Below are 17,500 nucleotides of genomic sequence, written 5' to 3' on the forward strand. Positions count from 1 at the left end.
ATTGACTTCAAAAGGCGAAAGAACTTGTTAAACTTACATAAATCTTTAATTCTAAGCCGCTTAGCAAGAAAGCTGGACTCATTGTTAGGCATCAAAAAGTGATAAATTCTTTGCTTGGCAAAGGCCCAAATGGCTGTTCTTGGTAAAATGTCGCATATTTAAATCATGGTTACTCAGAGATCGACTGCTGTATGACGTTCAAATTTTTAGAGATAACTCCTTGTGCCCACGCATTTTCAATATCTAGTAACTTATTCTTGGTTCACTGATTAAAAACGAAAGTGTTGCGATAATGAAGAAGACAATGTACCTAAAGATTACCCTATCAGGAATGCTGAAACATTTGTTACCAATGAGAAGAAAAAATGATAGAGATCGAAGACGCAAATACTCGACTGTGTCTTAAAGTGTGCATCTCTGATCTCAGCAGAAATCTTTGGTTTCTGCGTGTTTATGAACTCTTGACCTTTGAGCCAAAGTGAAACGAAGAAGTCACCAGACAAAGTCAAACCAAGCTTTATTTTGAGTCCGGCTAGAAAACCAAGCAGTGCTGTTTAAAAGCCAATCAGGTGGTTTCCATAGTTTAGTGGTTACACCCACAAGGTGGTCAGTTCAAACCTGACTGGAAATACATCTGTTTTGATGGCCAGTTACCAAAGGCCAAAAAAGGGTAATGAAATATCCATATTCCAGAAAATGATACTGTGCTTTGCAGAGTGTTCAAAAGGGTAGGTGAGTATGGGTGCCCTGTTGATCAGCCAAGTGCAATCACAACATCTTGTACGTTCAAGTCTTCTTGGATAAGGACTATAAACCGTAGATTCCATCTCACCCATATCTTCTATGTTCATAAGTTCCGTGTGGGACGTTAAAGAACCCACACACTACATTGGAGAAGAGTAGGGGGTGAAGTGCCCGGTGTTGTAGCTGTCCTCATCCCTCCAGCAGAAGTGGCTAAAGACTTGTTTCCATATCTCAGAGTGCCCTTGGACGTGACGTGCCTGGGAATGAAATTAAATCACTGGAATCGGAATGCTAACAGTTAAGCCTAAATATTGTTTTAGGTCTAATTAGGCTTAAGGCTGCATTTCTACGGGGTTTGGAGCCTCATTTGGACAATTCTTTAGATGCTCCAGATCGGTTACTCGATCGTGTCTCTGCGGCAATAAATTACTTGCGACATCAAACCACAAGCAACCTCGCAAAAACCAAGCGCGCAATCCCACATGGTCTAGTGGTTAGGATCCGGCGCTTTCACCGCCGTGGCCCGGGTTCGATTCCCGGTGTGGGAACGACGCCAACATTTTCCTCTTGGCTTGTCCGGTGTAAAGGGTAACGAAAAGTGTGGTTTCTGTGGTGTAGTGGTTATCACATCCGCCTAACACGCGGAAGGTCGCCAGTTCAAGCCTGGCCGGAAACATCACCACTTTTGGTTGCACAGAAAACGAAATAGTTGCACATGGATTAGCATTCCTCAAAGACATATCAACTGCGATGTGACTCAGTAAACTTGAAAATTGCAATCTCATCAAGGACTACCATGTTAATTTTGGAGAACAGTGTCTTTGGGAGTTACGATGTCCACATGAGTATTTGCCAGAGCAGGGGGCGAGAGGGAGGGTCCATCGGTCCTTCCAAACACAACCACCTCGGAAATACACCTGCCTTGAAAATAAAACATATCATGAGGTAAAGCCAACCTAGTAGGGAAGGTTCGATAAGATACGAGTTCGCTGACAGCAGGTATCATGGTAGTGACAAATTGACTTCAAAAGGCGAAAGAACTTGTTAAACTTACATAAATCTTTAATTCTAAGCCGCTTAGCAAGAAAGCTGAGCTCATTGTTAGACATCAAAAGGTGATAAATTCTTTGCTTGGCAAAGGCCCAAATGACTGTTCTTGGTAAAATGTCGCATTTTTAAATAATGGTTACTCAGAGATCGACTGCTGTATGACGTTCAAATTTTAAGAGATAACTCCTTGTGCCCACGCATTTTCAATATTTAGTAACTTATTCTTGGTTCACTGATTAAAAACGAAAGTGTTGCGATAATGAAGAAGACAATGTACCTAAAGATTACCCTATCAGGAATGCTGAAACATTTGTTACCAATGAGAAGAAAAAATGATAGAGATCGAAGACGCAAATACTCGACTGTGTCTTAAAGTGTGCATCTCTGATCTCAGCAGAAATCTTTGGTTTCTGCGTGTTTATGAACTCTTGACCTTTGAGCCAAACTGAAACGAAGAAGTCACCAGACAAAGTCAAACCAAGCTTTATTTTGAGTCCGGCTAGAAAACCAAGCAGTGCTGTTTAAAAGCCAATCAGGTGGTTTCCATAGTGTAGTGGTTACACCCAGAAGGTGGTCAGTTCAAACCTGACTGGAAATACATCTGTTTTGATGGCCAGTTACCAAAGGCCAAAAAAGGGTAATGAAATATCCATATTCCAGAAAATGATACTGTGCTTTGCAGAGCGTTCAAAAGGGTAGGTGAGTATGGGTGCCCTGTTGATCAGCCAAGTGCAATCACAACATCTTGTCCGTTCAAGTCTTCTTGGATAAGGACTATAAACCGTAGATTCCATCTCACCCATATCTTCTATGTTCATAAGTTCCGTGTGGGCCGTTAAAGAACCCACACACTACATTGGAGAAGAGTAGGGGGTGAAGTGCCCGGTGTTGTAGCTGTCCTCATCCCTCCAGCAGAAGTGGCTAAAGACTTGTTTCCATATCTCAGAGTGCCCTTGGACGTGACGTGCCTGGGAATGAAATTAAATCACTGGAATCGGAATGCTAACAGTTAAGCCTAAATATTGTTTTAGGTCTAATTAGGCTTAAGGCTGCATTTCTAAGGGGTTTGGAGCCTCATTTGGACAATTCTTTAGATGCTCCAGATCGGTTACTCGATCGTGTCTCTGCGGCAATAAATTACTTGCGACATCAAACCACAAGCAACCTCGCAAAAACCAAGCGCGCAATCCCACATGGTCTAGTGGTTAGGATCCGGCGCTTTCACCGCAGTGGCCCGGGTTCGATTCCCGGTGTGGGAACGACGCCAACATTTTCCTCTTGGCTTGTCCGGTGTAAAGGGTAACGAAAAGTGTGGTTTCTGTGGTGTAGTGGTTATCACATCCGCCTAACACGCGGAAGGTCGCCAGTTCAAGCCTGGCCGGAAACATCACCACTTTTGGTTGCACAGAAAACGAAATAGTTGCACATGGATTAGGATTCCTCAAAGACATATCAACTGCGATGTGACTCAGTAAACTTGAAAATTGCAATCTCATCAAGGACTACCATGTTAATTTTGGAGAACAGTGTCTTTGGGAGTTACGATGTCCACATGAGTATTTGCCAGAGCAGGGGGCGAGAGGGAGGGTCCATCGGTCCTTCCAAACACAACCACCTCGGAAATACACCTGCCTTGAAAATAAAACATATCATGAGGTAAAGCCAACCTAGTAGGGAAGGTTCGATAAGATACGAGTTCGCTGACAGCAGGTATCATGGTAGTGACAAATTGACTTCAAAAGGCGAAAGAACTTGTTAAACTTACATAAATCTTTAATTCTAAGCCGCTTAGCAAGAAAGCTCAGCTCATTGTTAGGCATCAAAAAGTGATAAATTCTTTGCTTGGCAAACGCCCAAATGACTGTTCTTGGTAAAATGTCGCATTTTTAAATAATGGTTACTCAGAGATCGACTGCTGTATGACGTTCAAATTTTTAGAGATAACTCCTTGTGCCCACGCATTTTCAATATTTAGTAACTTATTCTTGGTTCACTGATTAAAAACGAAAGTGTTGCGATAATGAAGAAGACAATGTACCTAAAGATTACCCTATCAGGAATGCTGAAACATTTGTTACCAATGAGAAGAAAAAATGATAGAGATCGAAGACGCAAATACTCGACTGTGTCTTAAAGTGTGCATCTTTGATCTCAGCAGAAATCTTTGGTTTCTGCGTGTTTATGAACTCTTGACCTTTGAGCCAAACTGAAACGAAGAAGTCACCAGACAAAGTCAAACCAAGCTTTATTTTGAGTCCGGCTAGAAAACCAAGCAGTGCTGTTTAAAAGCCAATCAGGTGGTTTCCATAGTGTAGTGGTTACACCCAGAAGGTGGTCAGTTCAAACCTGACTGGAAATACATCTGTTTTGATGGCCAGTTACCAAAGGCCAAAAAAGGGTAATGAAATATCCATATTCCAGAAAATGATACTGTGCTTTGCAGAGCGTTCAAAAGGGTAGGTGAGTATGGGTGCCCTGTTGATCAGCCAAGTGCAATCACAACATCTTGTCCGTTCAAGTCTTCTTGGATAAGGACTATAAACCGTAGATTCCATCTCACCCATATCTTCTATGTTCATAAGTTCCGTGTGGGCCGTTAAAGAACCCACACACTACATTGGAGAAGAGTAGGGGGTGAAGTGCCCGGTGTTGTAGGTGTCCTCATCTCTCCAGCAGAAGTGGCTAAAGACTTGTTTCCATATCTCAGAGTGCCCTTGGACGTGACGTGCCTGGGAATGAAATTAAATCACTGGAATCGGAATGCTAACAGTTAAGCCTAAATATTGTTTTAGGTCTAATTAGGCTTAAGGCTGCATTTCTAAGGGGTTTGGAGCCTCATTTGGACAATTCTTTAGATGCTCCAGATCGGTTACTCGATCGTGTCTCTGCGGCAATAAATTACTTGCGACATCAAACCACAAGCAACCTCGCAAAAACCAAGCGCGCAATCCCACATGGTCTAGTGGTTAGGATCCGGCGCTTTCACCGCCGTGGCCCGGGTTCGATTCCCGGTGTGGGAACGACGCCAACATTTTCCTCTTGGCTTGTCCGGTGTAAAGGGTAACGAAAAGTGTGGTTTCTGTGGTGTAGTGGTTATCACATCCGCCTAACACGCGGAAGGTCGCCAGTTCAAGCCTGGCCGGAAACATCACCACTTTTGGTTGCACAGAAAACGAAATAGTTGCACATGGATTAGGATTCCTCAAAGACATATCAACTGCGATGTGACTCAGTAAACTTGAAAATTGCAATCTCATCAAGGACTACCATGTTAATTTTGGAGAACAGTGTCTTTGGGAGTTACGATGTCCACATGAGTATTTGCCAGAGCAGGGGGCGAGAGGGAGGGTCCATCGGTCCTTCCAAACACAACCACCTCGGAAATACACCTGCCTTGAAAATAAAACATATCATGAGGTAAAGCCAACCTAGTAGGGAAGGTTTGATAAGATACGAGTTCGCTGACAGCAGGTATCATGGTAGTGACAAATTGACTTCAAAAGGCGAAAGAACTTGTTAAACTTACATAAATCTTTAATTCTAAGCCGCTTAGCAAGAAAGCTCAGCTCATTGTTAGGCATCAAAAAGTGATAAATTCTTTGCTTGGCAAAGGCCCAAATGACTGTTCTTGGTAAAATGTCGCATTTTTAAATAATGGTTACTCAGAGATCGACTGCTGTATGACGTTCAAATTTTAAGAGATAACTCCTTGTGCCCACGCATTTTCAATATTTAGTAACTTATTCTTGGTTCACTGATTAAAAACGAAAGTGTTGCGATAATGAAGAAGACAATGTACCTAAAGATTACCCTATCAGGAATGCTGAAACATTTGTTACCAATGAGAAGAAAAAATGATAGAGATCGAAGACGCAAATACTCGACTGTGTCTTAAAGTGTGCATCTCTGATCTCAGCAGAAATCTTTGGTTTCTGCGTGTTTATGAACTCTTGACCTTTGAGCCAAACTGAAACGAAGAAGTCACCAGACAAAGTCAAACCAAGCTTTATTTTGAGTCCGGCTAGAAAACCAAGCAGTGCTGTTTAAAAGCCAATCAGGTGGTTTCCATAGTGTAGTGGTTACACCCAGAAGGTGGTCAGTTCAAACCTGACTGGAAATACATCTGTTTTGATGGCCAGTTACCAAAGGCCAAAAAAGGGTAATGAAATATCCATATTCCAGAAAATGATACTGTGCTTTGCAGAGCGTTCAAAAGGGTAGGTGAGTATGGGTGCCCTGTTGATCAGCCAAGTGCAATCACAACATCTTGTCCGTTCAAGTCTTCTTGGATAAGGACTATAAACCGTAGATTCCATCTCACCCATATCTTCTATGTTCATAAGTTCTGTGTGGGCCGTTAAAGAACCCACACACTACATTGGAGAAGAGTAGGGGGTGAAGTGCCCGGTGTTGTAGCTGTCCTCATCTCTCCAGCAGAAGTGGCTAAAGACTTGTTTCCATATCTCAGAGTGCCCTTGGACGTGACGTGCCTGGGAATGAAATTAAATCACTGGAATCGGAATGCTAACAGTTAAGCCTAAATATTGTTTTAGGTCTAATTAGGCTTAAGGCTGCATTTCTAAGGGGTTTGGAGCCTCATTTGGACAATTCTTTAGATGCTCCAGATCGGTTACTCGATCGTGTCTCTGCGGCAATAAATTACTTGCGACATCAAACCACAAGCAACCTCGCAAAAACCAAGCGCGCAATCCCACATGGTCTAGTGGTTAGGATCCGGCGCTTTCACCGCCGTGGCCCGGGTTCGATTCCCGGTGTGGGAACGACGCCAACATTTTCCTCTTGGCTTGTCCGGTGTAAAGGGTAACGAAAAGTGTGGTTTCTGTGGTGTAGTGGTTATCACATCCGCCTAACACGCGGAAGGTCGCCAGTTCAAGCCTGGCCGGAAACATCACCACTTTTGGTTGCACAGAAAACGAAATAGTTGCACATGGATTAGCATTCCTCAAAGACATATCAACTGCGATGTGACTCAGTAAACTTGAAAATTGCAATCTCATCAAGGACTACCATGTTAATTTTGGAGAACAGTGTCTTTGGGAGTTACGATGTCCACATGAGTATTTGCCAGAGCAGGGGGCGAGAGGGAGGGTCCATCGGTCCTTCCAAACACAACCACCTCGGAAATACACCTGCCTTGAAAATAAAACATATCATGAGGTAAAGCCAACCTAGTAGGGAAGGTTCGATAAGATACGAGTTCCCTGACAGCAAGTATCATGGTAGTGACAAATTGACTTCAAAAGGCGAAAGAACTTGTTAAACTTACATAAATCTTTAATTCTAAGCCGCTTAGCAAGAAAGCTGAGCTCATTGTTAGGCATCAAAAAGTGATAAATTCTTTGCTTGGCAAAGGCCCAAATGACTGTTCTTGGTAAAATGTCGCATTTTTAAATCATGGTTACTCAGAGATCGACTGCTGTATGACGTTCAAATTTTTAGAGATAACTCCTTGTGCCCACGCATTTTCAATATTTAGTAACTTATTCTTGGTTCACTGATTAAAAACGAAAGTGTTGCGATAGTGAAGAAGACAATGTACCTAAAGATTACCCTATCAGGAATACTGAAACATTTGTTACCAATGAGAAGAAAAAATGATAGAGATCGAAGACGCAAATACTCGACTGTGTCTTAAAGTGTGCATCTTTGATCTCAGCAGAAATCTTTGGTTTCTGCGTGTTTATGAACTCTTGACCTTTGAGCCAAACTGAAACGAAGAAGTCACCAGACAAAGTCAAACCAAGCTTTATTTTGAGTCCGGCTAGAAAACCAAGCAGTGCTGTTTAAAAGCCAATCAGGTGGTTTCCATAGTGTAGTGGTTACACCCAGAAGGTGGTCAGTTCAAACCTGACTGGAAATACATCTGTTTTGATGGCCAGTTACCAAAGGCCAAAAAAGGGTAATGAAATATCCATATTCCAGAAAATGATACTGTGCTTTGCAGAGCGTTCAAAAGGGTAGGTGAGTATGGGTGCCCTGTTGATCAGCCAAGTGCAATCACAACATCTTGTCCGTTCAAGTCTTCTTGGATAAGGACTATAAACCGTAGATTCCATCTCACCCATATCTTCTATGTTCATAAGTTCCGTGTGGGACGTTAAAGAACCCACACACTACATTGGAGAAGAGTAGGGGGTGAAGTGCCCGGTGTTGTAGCTGTCCTCATCCCTCCAGCAGAAGTGGCTAAAGACTTGTTTCCATATCTCAGAGTGCCCTTGGACGTGACGTGCCTGGGAATGAAATTAAATCACTGGAATCGGAATGCTAACAGTTAAGCCTAAATATTGTTTTAGGTCTAATTAGGCTTAAGGCTGCATTTCTAAGGGGTTTGGAGCCTCATTTGGACAATTCTTTAGATGCTCCAGATCGGTTACTCGATCGTGTCTCTGCGGCAATAAATTACTTGCGACATCAAACCACAAGCAACCTCGCAAAAACCAAGCGCGCAATCCCACATGGTCTAGTGGTTAGGATCCGGCGCTTTCACCGCCGTGGCCCGGGTTCGATTCCCGGTGTGGGAACGACGCCAACATTTTCCTCTTGGCTTGTCCGGTGTAAAGGGTAACGAAAAGTGTGGTTTCTGTGGTGTAGTGGTTATCACATCCGCCTAACACGCGGAAGGTCGCCAGTTCAAGCCTGGCCGGAAACATCACCACTTTTGGTTGCACAGAAAACGAAATAGTTGCACATGGATTAGCATTCCTCAAAGACATATCAACTGCGATGTGACTCAGTAAACTTGAAAATTGCAATCTCATCAAGGACTACCATGTTAATTTTGGAGAACAGTGTCTTTGGGAGTTACGATGTCCACATGAGTATTTGCCAGAGCAGGGGGCGAGAGGGAGGGTCCATCGGTCCTTCCAAACACAACCACCTCGGAAATACACCTGCCTTGAAAATAAAACATATCATGAGGTAAAGCCAACCTAGTAGGGAAGGTTCGATAAGATACGAGTTCGCTGACAGCAGGTATCATGGTAGTGACAAATTGACTTCAAAAGGCGAAAGAACTTGTTAAACTTACATAAATCTTTAATTCTAAGCCGCTTAGCAAGAAAGCTCAGCTCATTGTTAGGCATCAAAAAGTGATAAATTCTTTGCTTGGCAAAGGCCCAAATGACTGTTCTTGGTAAAATGTCGCATTTTTAAATCATGGTTACTCAGAGATCGACTGCTGTATGACGTTCAAATTTTTAGAGATAACTCCTTGTGCCCACGCATTTTCAATATTTAGTAACTTATTCTTGGTTCACTGATTAAAAACGAAAGTGTTGCGATAGTGAAGAAGACAATGTACCTAAAGATTACCCTATCAGGAATACTGAAACATTTGTTACCAATGAGAAGAAAAAATGATAGAGATCGAAGACGCAAATACTCGACTGTGTCTTAAAGTGTGCATCTTTGATCTCAGCAGAAATCTTTGGTTTCTGCGTGTTTATGAACTCTTGACCTTTGAGCCAAACTGAAACGAAGAAGTCACCAGACAAAGTCAAACCAAGCTTTATTTTGAGTCCGGCTAGAAAACCAAGCAGTGCTGTTTAAAAGCCAATCAGGTGGTTTCCATAGTGTAGTGGTTACACCCAGAAGGTGGTCAGTTCAAACCTGACTGGAAATACATCTGTTTTGATGGCCAGTTACCAAAGGCCAAAAAAGGGTAATGAAATATCCATATTCCAGAAAATGATACTGTGCTTTGCAGAGCGTTCAAAAGGGTAGGTGAGTATGGGTGCCCTGTTGATCAGCCAAGTGCAATCACAACATCTTGTACGTTCAAGTCTTCTTGGATAAGGACTATAAACCGTAGATTCCATCTCACCCATATCTTCTATGTTCATAAGTTCCGTGTGGGACGTTAAAGAACCCACACACTACATTGGAGAAGAGTAGGGGGTGAAGTGCCCGGTGTTGTAGCTGTCCTCATCCCTCCAGCAGAAGTGGCTAAAGACTTGTTTCCATATCTCAGAGTGCCCTTGGACGTGACGTGCCTGGGAATGAAATTAAATCACTGGAATCGGAATGCTAACAGTTAAGCCTAAATATTGTTTTAGGTCTAATTAGGCTTAAGGCTGCATTTCTAAGGGGTTTGGAGCCTCATTTGGACAATTCTTTAGATGCTCCAGATCGGTTACTCGATCGTGTCTCTGCGGCAATAAATTACTTGCGACATCAAACCACAAGCAACCTCGCAAAAACCAAGCGCGCAATCCCACATGGTCTAGTGGTTAGGATCCGGCGCTTTCACCGCCGTGGCCCGGGTTCGATTCCCGGTGTGGGAACGACGCCAACATTTTCCTCTTGGCTTGTCCGGTGTAAAGGGTAACGAAAAGTGTGGTTTCTGTGGTGTAGTGGTTATCACATCCGCCTAACACGCGGAAGGTCGCCAGTTCAAGCCTGGCCGGAAACATCACCACTTTTGGTTGCACAGAAAACGAAATAGTTGCACATGGATTAGCATTCCTCAAAGACATATCAACTGCGATGTGACTCAGTAAACTTGAAAATTGCAATCTCATCAAGGACTACCATGTTAATTTTGGAGAACAGTGTCTATTGGAGTTACGATGTCCACATGAGTATTTGCCAGAGCAGGGGGCGAGAGGGAGGGTCCATCGGTCCTTCCAAACACAACCACCTCGGAAATACACCTGCCTTGAAAATAAAACATATCATGAGGTAAAGCCAACCTAGTAGGGAAGGTTCGATAAGATACGAGTTCGCTGACAGCAGGTATCATGGTAGTGACAAATTGACTTCAAAAGGCGAAAGAACTTGTTAAACTTACATAAATCTTTAATTCTAAGCCGCTTAGCAAGAAAGCTCAGCTCATTGTTAGGCATCAAAAAGTGATAAATTCTTTGCTTGGCAAAGGCCCAAATGACTGTTCTTGGTAAAATGTCGCATTTTTAAATCATGGTTACTCAGAGATCGACTGCTGTATGACGTTCAAATTTTTAGAGATAACTCCTTGTGCCCACGCATTTTCAATATTTAGTAACTTATTCTTGGTTCACTGATTAAAAACGAAAGTGTTGCGATAGTGAAGAAGACAATGTACCTAAAGATTACCCTATCAGGAATACTGAAACATTTGTTACCAATGAGAAGAAAAAATGATAGAGATCGAAGACGCAAATACTCGACTGTGTCTTAAAGTGTGCATCTTTGATCTCAGCAGAAATCTTTGGTTTCTGCGTGTTTATGAACTCTTGACCTTTGAGCCAAACTGAAACGAAGAAGTCACCAGACAAAGTCAAACCAAGCTTTATTTTGAGTCCGGCTAGAAAACCAAGCAGTGCTGTTTAAAAGCCAATCAGGTGGTTTCCATAGTGTAGTGGTTACACCCAGAAGGTGGTCAGTTCAAACCTGACTGGAAATACATCTGTTTTGATGGCTAGTTACCAAAGGCCAAAAAAGGGTAATGAAATATCCATATTCGAGAAAATGATACTGTGCTTTGCAGAGCGTTCAAAAGGGTAGGTGAGTATGGGTGCCCTGTTGATCAGCCAAGTGCAATCACAACATCTTGTACGTTCAAGTCTTCTTGGATAAGGACTATAAACCGTAGATTCCATCTCACCCATATCTTCTATGTTCATAAGTTCCGTGTGGGACGTTAAAGAACCCACACACTACATTGGAGAAGAGTAGGGGGTGAAGTGCCCGGTGTTGTAGCTGTCCTCATCCCTCCAGCAGAAGTGGCTAAAGACTTGTTTCCATATCTCAGAGTGCCCTTGGACGTGACGTGCCTGGGAATGAAATTAAATCACTGGAATCGGAATGCTAACAGTTAAGCCTAAATATTGTCTTAGGTCTAATTAGGCTTAAGGCTGCATTTCTAAGGGGTTTGGAGCCTCATTTAGACAATTCTTTAGATGCTCCAGATCGGTTACTCGATCGTGTCTCTGCGGCAATAAATTACTTGCGACATCAAACCACAAGCAACCTCGCAAAAACCAAGCGCGCAATCCCACATGGTCTAGTGGTTAGGATCCGGCGCTTTCACCGCCGTGGCCCTGGTTCGATTCCCGGTGTGGGAACGACGCCAACATTTTCCTCTTGGCTTGTCCGGTGTAAAGGGTAACGAAAAGTGTGGTTTCTGTGGTGTAGTGGTTATCACATCCGCCTAACACGCGGAAGGTCGCCAGTTCAAGCCTGGCCGGAAACATCACCACTTTTGGTTGCACAGAAAACGAAATAGTTGCACATGGATTAGCATTCCTCAAAGACATATCAACTGCGATGTGACTCAGTAAACTTGAAAATTGCAATCTCATCAAGGACTACCATGTTAATTTTGGAGAACAGTGTCTTTGGGAGTTACGATGTCCACATGAGTATTTGCCAGAGCAGGGGGCGAGAGGGAGGGTCCATCGGTCCTTCCAAACACAACCACCTCGGAAATACACCTGCCTTGAAAATAAAACATATCATGAGGTAAAGCCAACCTAGTAGGGAAGGTTCGATAAGATACGAGTTCGCTGACAGCAGGTATCATGGTAGTGACAAATTGACTTCAAAAGGCGAAAGAACTTGTTAAACTTACATAAATCTTTAATTCTAAGCCGCTTAGCAAGAAAGCTCAGCTCATTGTTAGGCATCAAAAAGTGATAAATTCTTTGCTTGGCAAAGGCCCAAATGACTGTTCTTGGTAAAATGTCGCATTTTTAAATCATGGTTACTCAGAGATCGACTGCTGTATGACGTTCAAATTTTTAGAGATAACTCCTTGTGCCCACGCATTTTCAATATTTAGTAACTTATTCTTGGTTCACTGATTAAAAACGAAAGTGTTGCGATAGTGAAGAAGACAATGTACCTAAAGATTACCCTATCAGGAATACTGAAACATTTGTTACCAATGAGAAGAAAAAATGATAGAGATCGAAGACGCAAATACTCGACTGTGTCTTAAAGTGTGCATCTTTGATCTCAGCAAAAATCTTTGGTTTCTGCGTGTTTATGAACTCTTGACCTTTGAGCCAAACTGAAACGAAGAAGTCACCAGACAAAGTCAAACCAAGCTTTATTTTGAGTCCGGCTAGAAAACCAAGCAGTGCTGTTTAAAAGCCAATCAGGTGGTTTCCATAGTGTAGTGGTTACACCCAGAAGGTGGTCAGTTCAAACCTGACTGGAAATACATCTGTTTTGATGGCCAGTTACCAAAGGCCAAAAAAGGGTAATGAAATATCCATATTCCAGAAAATGATACTGTGCTTTGCAGAGCGTTCAAAAGGGTAGGTGAGTATGGGTGCCCTGTTGATCAGCCAAGTGCAATCACAACATGTTGTACGTTCAAGTCTTCTTGGATAAGGACTATAAACCGTAGATTCCATCTCACCCATATCTTCTATGTTCATAAGTTCCGTGTGGGACGTTAAAGAACCCACACACTACATTGGAGAAGAGTAGGGGGTGAAGTGCCCGGTGTTGTAGCTGTCCTCATCCCTCCAGCAGAAGTGGCTAAAGACTTGTTTCCATATCTCAGAGTGCCCTTGGACGTGACGTGCCTGGGAATGAAATTAAATCACTGGAATCGGAATGCTAACAGTTAAGCCTAAATATTGTCTTAGGTCTAATTAGGCTTAAGGCTGCATTTCTAAGGGGTTTGGAGCCTCATTTGGACAATTCTTTAGATGCTCCAGATCGGTTACTCGATCGTGTCTCTGCGGCAATAAATTACTTGCGACATCAAACCACAAGCAACCTCGCAAAAAACCAAGCGCGCAATCCCACATGGTCTAGTGGTTAGGATCCGGCGCTTTCACCGCCGTGGCCCGGGTTCGATTCCCGGTGTGGGAACGACGCCAACATTTTCCTCTTGGCTTGTCCGGTGTAAAGGGTAACGAAAAGTGTGGTTTCTGTGGTGTAGTGGTTATCACATCCGCCTAACACGCGGAAGGTCGCCAGTTCAAGCCTGGCCGGAAACATCACCACTTTTGGTTGCACAGAAAACGAAATAGTTGCACATGGATTAGCATTCCTCAAAGACATATCAACTGCGATGTGACTCAGTAAACTTGAAAATTGCAATCTCATCAAGGACTACCATGTTAATTTTGGAGAACAGTGTCTTTGGGAGTTACGATGTCCACATGAGTATTTGCCAGAGCAGGGGGCGAGAGGGAGGGTCCATCGGTCCTTCCAAACACAACCACCTCGGAAATACACCTGCCTTGAAAATAAAACATATCATGAGGTAAAGCCAACCTAGTAGGGAAGGTTCGATAAGATACGAGTTCGCTGACAGCAGGTATCATGGTAGTGACAAATTGACTTCAAAAGGCGAAAGAACTTGTTAAACTTACATAAATCTTTAATTCTAAGCCGCTTAGCAAGAAAGCTCAGCTCATTGTTAGGCATCAAAAAGTGATAAATTCTTTGCTTGGCAAAGGCCCAAATGACTGTTCTTGGTAAAATGTCGCATTTTTAAATCATGGTTACTCAGAGATCGACTGCTGTATGACGTTCAAATTTTTAGAGATAACTCCTTGTGCCCACGCATTTTCAATATTTAGTAACTTATTCTTGGTTCACTGATTAAAAACGAAAGTGTTGCGATAGTGAAGAAGACAATGTACCTAAAGATTACCCTATCAGGAATACTGAAACATTTGTTACCAATGAGAAGAAAAAATGATAGAGATCGAAGACGCAAATACTCGACTGTGTCTTAAAGTGTGCATCTTTGATCTCAGCAAAAATCTTTGGTTTCTGCGTGTTTATGAACTCTTGACCTTTGAGCCAAACTGAAACGAAGAAGTCACCAGACAAAGTCAAACCAAGCTTTATTTTGAGTCCGGCTAGAAAACCAAGCAGTGCTGTTTAAAAGCCAATCAGGTGGTTTCCATAGTGTAGTGGTTACACCCAGAAGGTGGTCAGTTCAAACCTGACTGGAAATACATCTGTTTTGATGGCCAGTTACCAAAGGCCAAAAAAGGGTAATGAAATATCCATATTCGAGAAAATGATACTGTGCTTTGCAGAGCGTTCAAAAGGGTAGGTGAGTATGGGTGCGCTGTTGATCAGCCAAGTGCAATCACAACATCTTGTACGTTCAAGTCTTCTTGGATAAGGACTATAAACCGTAGATTCCATCTCACCCATATCTTCTATGTTCATAAGTTCCGTGTGGGACGTTAAAGAACCCACACACTACATTGGAGAAGAGTAGGGGGTGAAGTGCCCGGTGTTGTAGCTGTCCTCATCCCTCCAGCAGAAGTGGCTAAAGACTTGTTTCCATATCTCAGAGTGCCCTTGGACGTGACGTGCCTGGGAATGAAATTAAATCACTGGAATCGGAATGCTAACAGTTAAGCCTAAATATTGTTTTAGGTCTAATTAGGCTTAAGGCTGCATTTCTAAGGGGTTTGGAGCCTCATTTGGACAATTCTTTAGATGCTCCAGATCGGTTACTCGATCGTGTCTCTGCGGCAATAAATTACTTGCGACATCAAACCACAAGCAACCTCGCAAAAAACCAAGCGCGCAATCCCACATGGTCTAGTGGTTAGGATCCGGCGCTTTCACCGCCGTGGCCCGGGTTCGATTCCCGGTGTGGGAACGACGCCAACATTTTCCTCTTGGCTTGTCCGGTGTAAAGGGTAACGAAAAGTGTGGTTTCTGTGGTGTAGTGGTTATCACATCCGCCTAACACGCGGAAGGTCGCCAGTTCAAGCCTGGCCGGAAACATCACCACTTTTGGTTGCACAGAAAACGAAATAGTTGCACATGGATTAGCATTCCTCAAAGACATATCAACTGCGATGTGACTCAGTAAACTTGAAAATTGCAATCTCATCAAGGACTACCATGTTAATTTTGGAGAACAGTGTCTTTGGGAGTTACGATGTCCACATGAGTATTTGCCAGAGCAGGGGGCGAGAGGGAGGGTCCATCGGTCCTTCCAAACACAACCACCTCGGAAATACACCTGCCTTGAAAATAAAACATATCATGAGGTAAAGCCAACCTAGTAGGGAAGGTTCGATAAGATACGAGTTCGCTGACAGCAGGTATCATGGTAGTGACAAATTGACTTCAAAAGGCGAAAGAACTTGTTAAACTTACATAAATCTTTAATTCTAAGCCGCTTAGCAAGAAAGCTCAGCTCATTGTTAGGCATCAAAAAGTGATAAATTCTTTGCTTGGCAAAGGCCCAAATGACTGTTCTTGGTAAAATGTCGCATTTTTAAATCATGGTTACTCAGAGATCGACTGCTGTATGACGTTCAAATTTTTAGAGATAACTCCTTGTGCCCACGCATTTTCAATATTTAGTAACTTATTCTTGGTTCACTGATTAAAAACGAAAGTGTTGCGATAATGAAGAAGACAATGTACCTAAAGATTACCCTATCAGGAATACTGAAACATTTGTTACCAATGAGAAGAAAAAATGATAGAGATCGAAGACGCAAATACTCGACTGTGTCTTAAAGTGTGCATCTTTGATCTCAGCAGAAATCTTTGGTTTCTGCGTGTTTATGAACTCTTGACCTTTGAGCCAAACTGAAACGAAGAAGTCACCAGACAAAGTCAAACCAAGCTTTATTTTGAGTCCGGCTAGAAAACCAAGCAGTGCTATTTAAAAGCCAATCAGGTGGTTTCCATAGTGTAGTGGTTACACCCAGAAGGTGGTCAGTTCAAACCTGACTGGAAATACATCTGTTTTGATGGCCAGTTACCAAAGGCCAAAAAAGGGTAATGAAATATCCATATTCCAGAAAATGATACTGTGCTTTGCAGAGCGTTCAAAAGGGTAGGTGAGTATGGGTGCCCTGTTGATCAGCCAAGTGCAATCACAACATCTTGTCCGTTCAAGTCTTCTTGGATAAGGACTATAAACCGTAGATTCCATCTCACCCATATCTTCTATGTTCATAAGTTCCGTGTGGGACGTTAAAGAACCCACACACTACATTGGAGAAGAGTAGGGGGTGAAGTGCCCGGTGTTGTAGCTGTCCTCATCCCTCCAGCAGAAGTGGCTAAAGACTTGTTTCCATATCTCAGAGTGCCCTTGGACGTGACGTGCCTGGGAATGAAATTAAATCACTGGAATCGGAATGCTAACAGTTAAGCCTAAATATTGTTTTAGGTCTAATTAGGCTTAAGGCTGCATTTCTAAGGGGTTTGGAGCCTCATTTGGACAATTCTTTAGATGCTCCAGATCGGTTACTCGATCGTGTCTCTGCGGCAATAAATTACTTGCGACATCAAACCACAAGCAACCTCGCAAAAACCAAGCGCGCAATCCCACATGGTCTAGTGGTTAGGATCCGGCGCTTTCACCGCCGTGGCCCGGGTTCGATTCCCGGTGTGGGAACGACGCCAACATTTTCCTCTTGGCTTGTCCGGTGTAAAGGGTAAGTCATGCGTATTTTATTCTATAACGAAAAGTGTGGTTTCTGTGGTGTGGTGGTTATCACATCCGCCTAACACGCGGAAGGTCGCCAGTTCAAGCCTGGCCGGAAACATTATCACTTTTGGTTGCACAGAAAACGAAATAGTTTCACATGGATTAGGATTCCTCAAAGACATATCAACCGCGATGTGACTCAGTCAAAATTGAAAATTGCAATCTCATAACTTTATACAATACAATACAATACAACATTCTTTATTTAACGAAGGTAACGTAATTAACCCAATGAGTTATGTAACTTACGGCCTTCACAACGCC

At 42.9% G+C, this 17,500-nt stretch overlaps 20 non-coding genes across 20 annotated transcripts; all 20 read left to right on the forward strand.

Annotated features, from left to right (window-relative positions):
• The first annotated feature begins 1,220 nt into the window (after positions 1 to 1,220).
• Trnae-uuc (transfer RNA glutamic acid (anticodon UUC)) lies at positions 1,221 to 1,292 on the forward strand. The gene has a single exon. It is a non-coding gene; the product is annotated as a tRNA-Glu (tRNA).
• Positions 1,293 to 1,347: 55 nt separating this feature from the next.
• Trnav-aac (transfer RNA valine (anticodon AAC)) lies at positions 1,348 to 1,420 on the forward strand. The gene has a single exon. It is a non-coding gene; the product is annotated as a tRNA-Val (tRNA).
• Positions 1,421 to 2,981: 1,561 nt separating this feature from the next.
• Positions 2,982 to 3,053, forward strand: Trnae-uuc (transfer RNA glutamic acid (anticodon UUC)). The gene has a single exon. It is a non-coding gene; the product is annotated as a tRNA-Glu (tRNA).
• A 55-nt stretch (positions 3,054 to 3,108) lies between these two features.
• Positions 3,109 to 3,181, forward strand: Trnav-aac (transfer RNA valine (anticodon AAC)). Its single transcript has one exon. It is a non-coding gene; the product is annotated as a tRNA-Val (tRNA).
• Positions 3,182 to 4,742: 1,561 nt separating this feature from the next.
• Trnae-uuc (transfer RNA glutamic acid (anticodon UUC)) lies at positions 4,743 to 4,814 on the forward strand. The gene has a single exon. It is a non-coding gene; the product is annotated as a tRNA-Glu (tRNA).
• Positions 4,815 to 4,869: 55 nt separating this feature from the next.
• On the forward strand, positions 4,870 to 4,942 carry Trnav-aac (transfer RNA valine (anticodon AAC)). Its single transcript has one exon. It is a non-coding gene; the product is annotated as a tRNA-Val (tRNA).
• A 1,561-nt stretch (positions 4,943 to 6,503) lies between these two features.
• On the forward strand, positions 6,504 to 6,575 carry Trnae-uuc (transfer RNA glutamic acid (anticodon UUC)). Its single transcript has one exon. It is a non-coding gene; the product is annotated as a tRNA-Glu (tRNA).
• Positions 6,576 to 6,630: 55 nt separating this feature from the next.
• Positions 6,631 to 6,703, forward strand: Trnav-aac (transfer RNA valine (anticodon AAC)). Its single transcript has one exon. It is a non-coding gene; the product is annotated as a tRNA-Val (tRNA).
• Positions 6,704 to 8,264: 1,561 nt separating this feature from the next.
• On the forward strand, positions 8,265 to 8,336 carry Trnae-uuc (transfer RNA glutamic acid (anticodon UUC)). Its single transcript has one exon. It is a non-coding gene; the product is annotated as a tRNA-Glu (tRNA).
• A 55-nt stretch (positions 8,337 to 8,391) lies between these two features.
• Positions 8,392 to 8,464, forward strand: Trnav-aac (transfer RNA valine (anticodon AAC)). The gene has a single exon. It is a non-coding gene; the product is annotated as a tRNA-Val (tRNA).
• Positions 8,465 to 10,025: 1,561 nt separating this feature from the next.
• Positions 10,026 to 10,097, forward strand: Trnae-uuc (transfer RNA glutamic acid (anticodon UUC)). Its single transcript has one exon. It is a non-coding gene; the product is annotated as a tRNA-Glu (tRNA).
• Positions 10,098 to 10,152: 55 nt separating this feature from the next.
• Trnav-aac (transfer RNA valine (anticodon AAC)) lies at positions 10,153 to 10,225 on the forward strand. The gene has a single exon. It is a non-coding gene; the product is annotated as a tRNA-Val (tRNA).
• A 1,561-nt stretch (positions 10,226 to 11,786) lies between these two features.
• Positions 11,787 to 11,858, forward strand: Trnae-uuc (transfer RNA glutamic acid (anticodon UUC)). Its single transcript has one exon. It is a non-coding gene; the product is annotated as a tRNA-Glu (tRNA).
• A 55-nt stretch (positions 11,859 to 11,913) lies between these two features.
• On the forward strand, positions 11,914 to 11,986 carry Trnav-aac (transfer RNA valine (anticodon AAC)). Its single transcript has one exon. It is a non-coding gene; the product is annotated as a tRNA-Val (tRNA).
• Positions 11,987 to 13,548: 1,562 nt separating this feature from the next.
• Positions 13,549 to 13,620, forward strand: Trnae-uuc (transfer RNA glutamic acid (anticodon UUC)). The gene has a single exon. It is a non-coding gene; the product is annotated as a tRNA-Glu (tRNA).
• A 55-nt stretch (positions 13,621 to 13,675) lies between these two features.
• On the forward strand, positions 13,676 to 13,748 carry Trnav-aac (transfer RNA valine (anticodon AAC)). The gene has a single exon. It is a non-coding gene; the product is annotated as a tRNA-Val (tRNA).
• A 1,562-nt stretch (positions 13,749 to 15,310) lies between these two features.
• On the forward strand, positions 15,311 to 15,382 carry Trnae-uuc (transfer RNA glutamic acid (anticodon UUC)). The gene has a single exon. It is a non-coding gene; the product is annotated as a tRNA-Glu (tRNA).
• A 55-nt stretch (positions 15,383 to 15,437) lies between these two features.
• Trnav-aac (transfer RNA valine (anticodon AAC)) lies at positions 15,438 to 15,510 on the forward strand. The gene has a single exon. It is a non-coding gene; the product is annotated as a tRNA-Val (tRNA).
• Positions 15,511 to 17,071: 1,561 nt separating this feature from the next.
• On the forward strand, positions 17,072 to 17,143 carry Trnae-uuc (transfer RNA glutamic acid (anticodon UUC)). Its single transcript has one exon. It is a non-coding gene; the product is annotated as a tRNA-Glu (tRNA).
• Positions 17,144 to 17,221: 78 nt separating this feature from the next.
• On the forward strand, positions 17,222 to 17,294 carry Trnav-aac (transfer RNA valine (anticodon AAC)). Its single transcript has one exon. It is a non-coding gene; the product is annotated as a tRNA-Val (tRNA).
• Positions 17,295 to 17,500: the final 206 nt, after the last annotated feature.

The sequence above is a fragment of the Montipora capricornis genome, chromosome 7 (assembly GCF_036669925.1).
Source record: "Montipora capricornis isolate CH-2021 chromosome 7, ASM3666992v2, whole genome shotgun sequence".
NCBI classification, from domain to species: Eukaryota; Metazoa; Cnidaria; class Anthozoa; order Scleractinia; family Acroporidae; genus Montipora; species Montipora capricornis.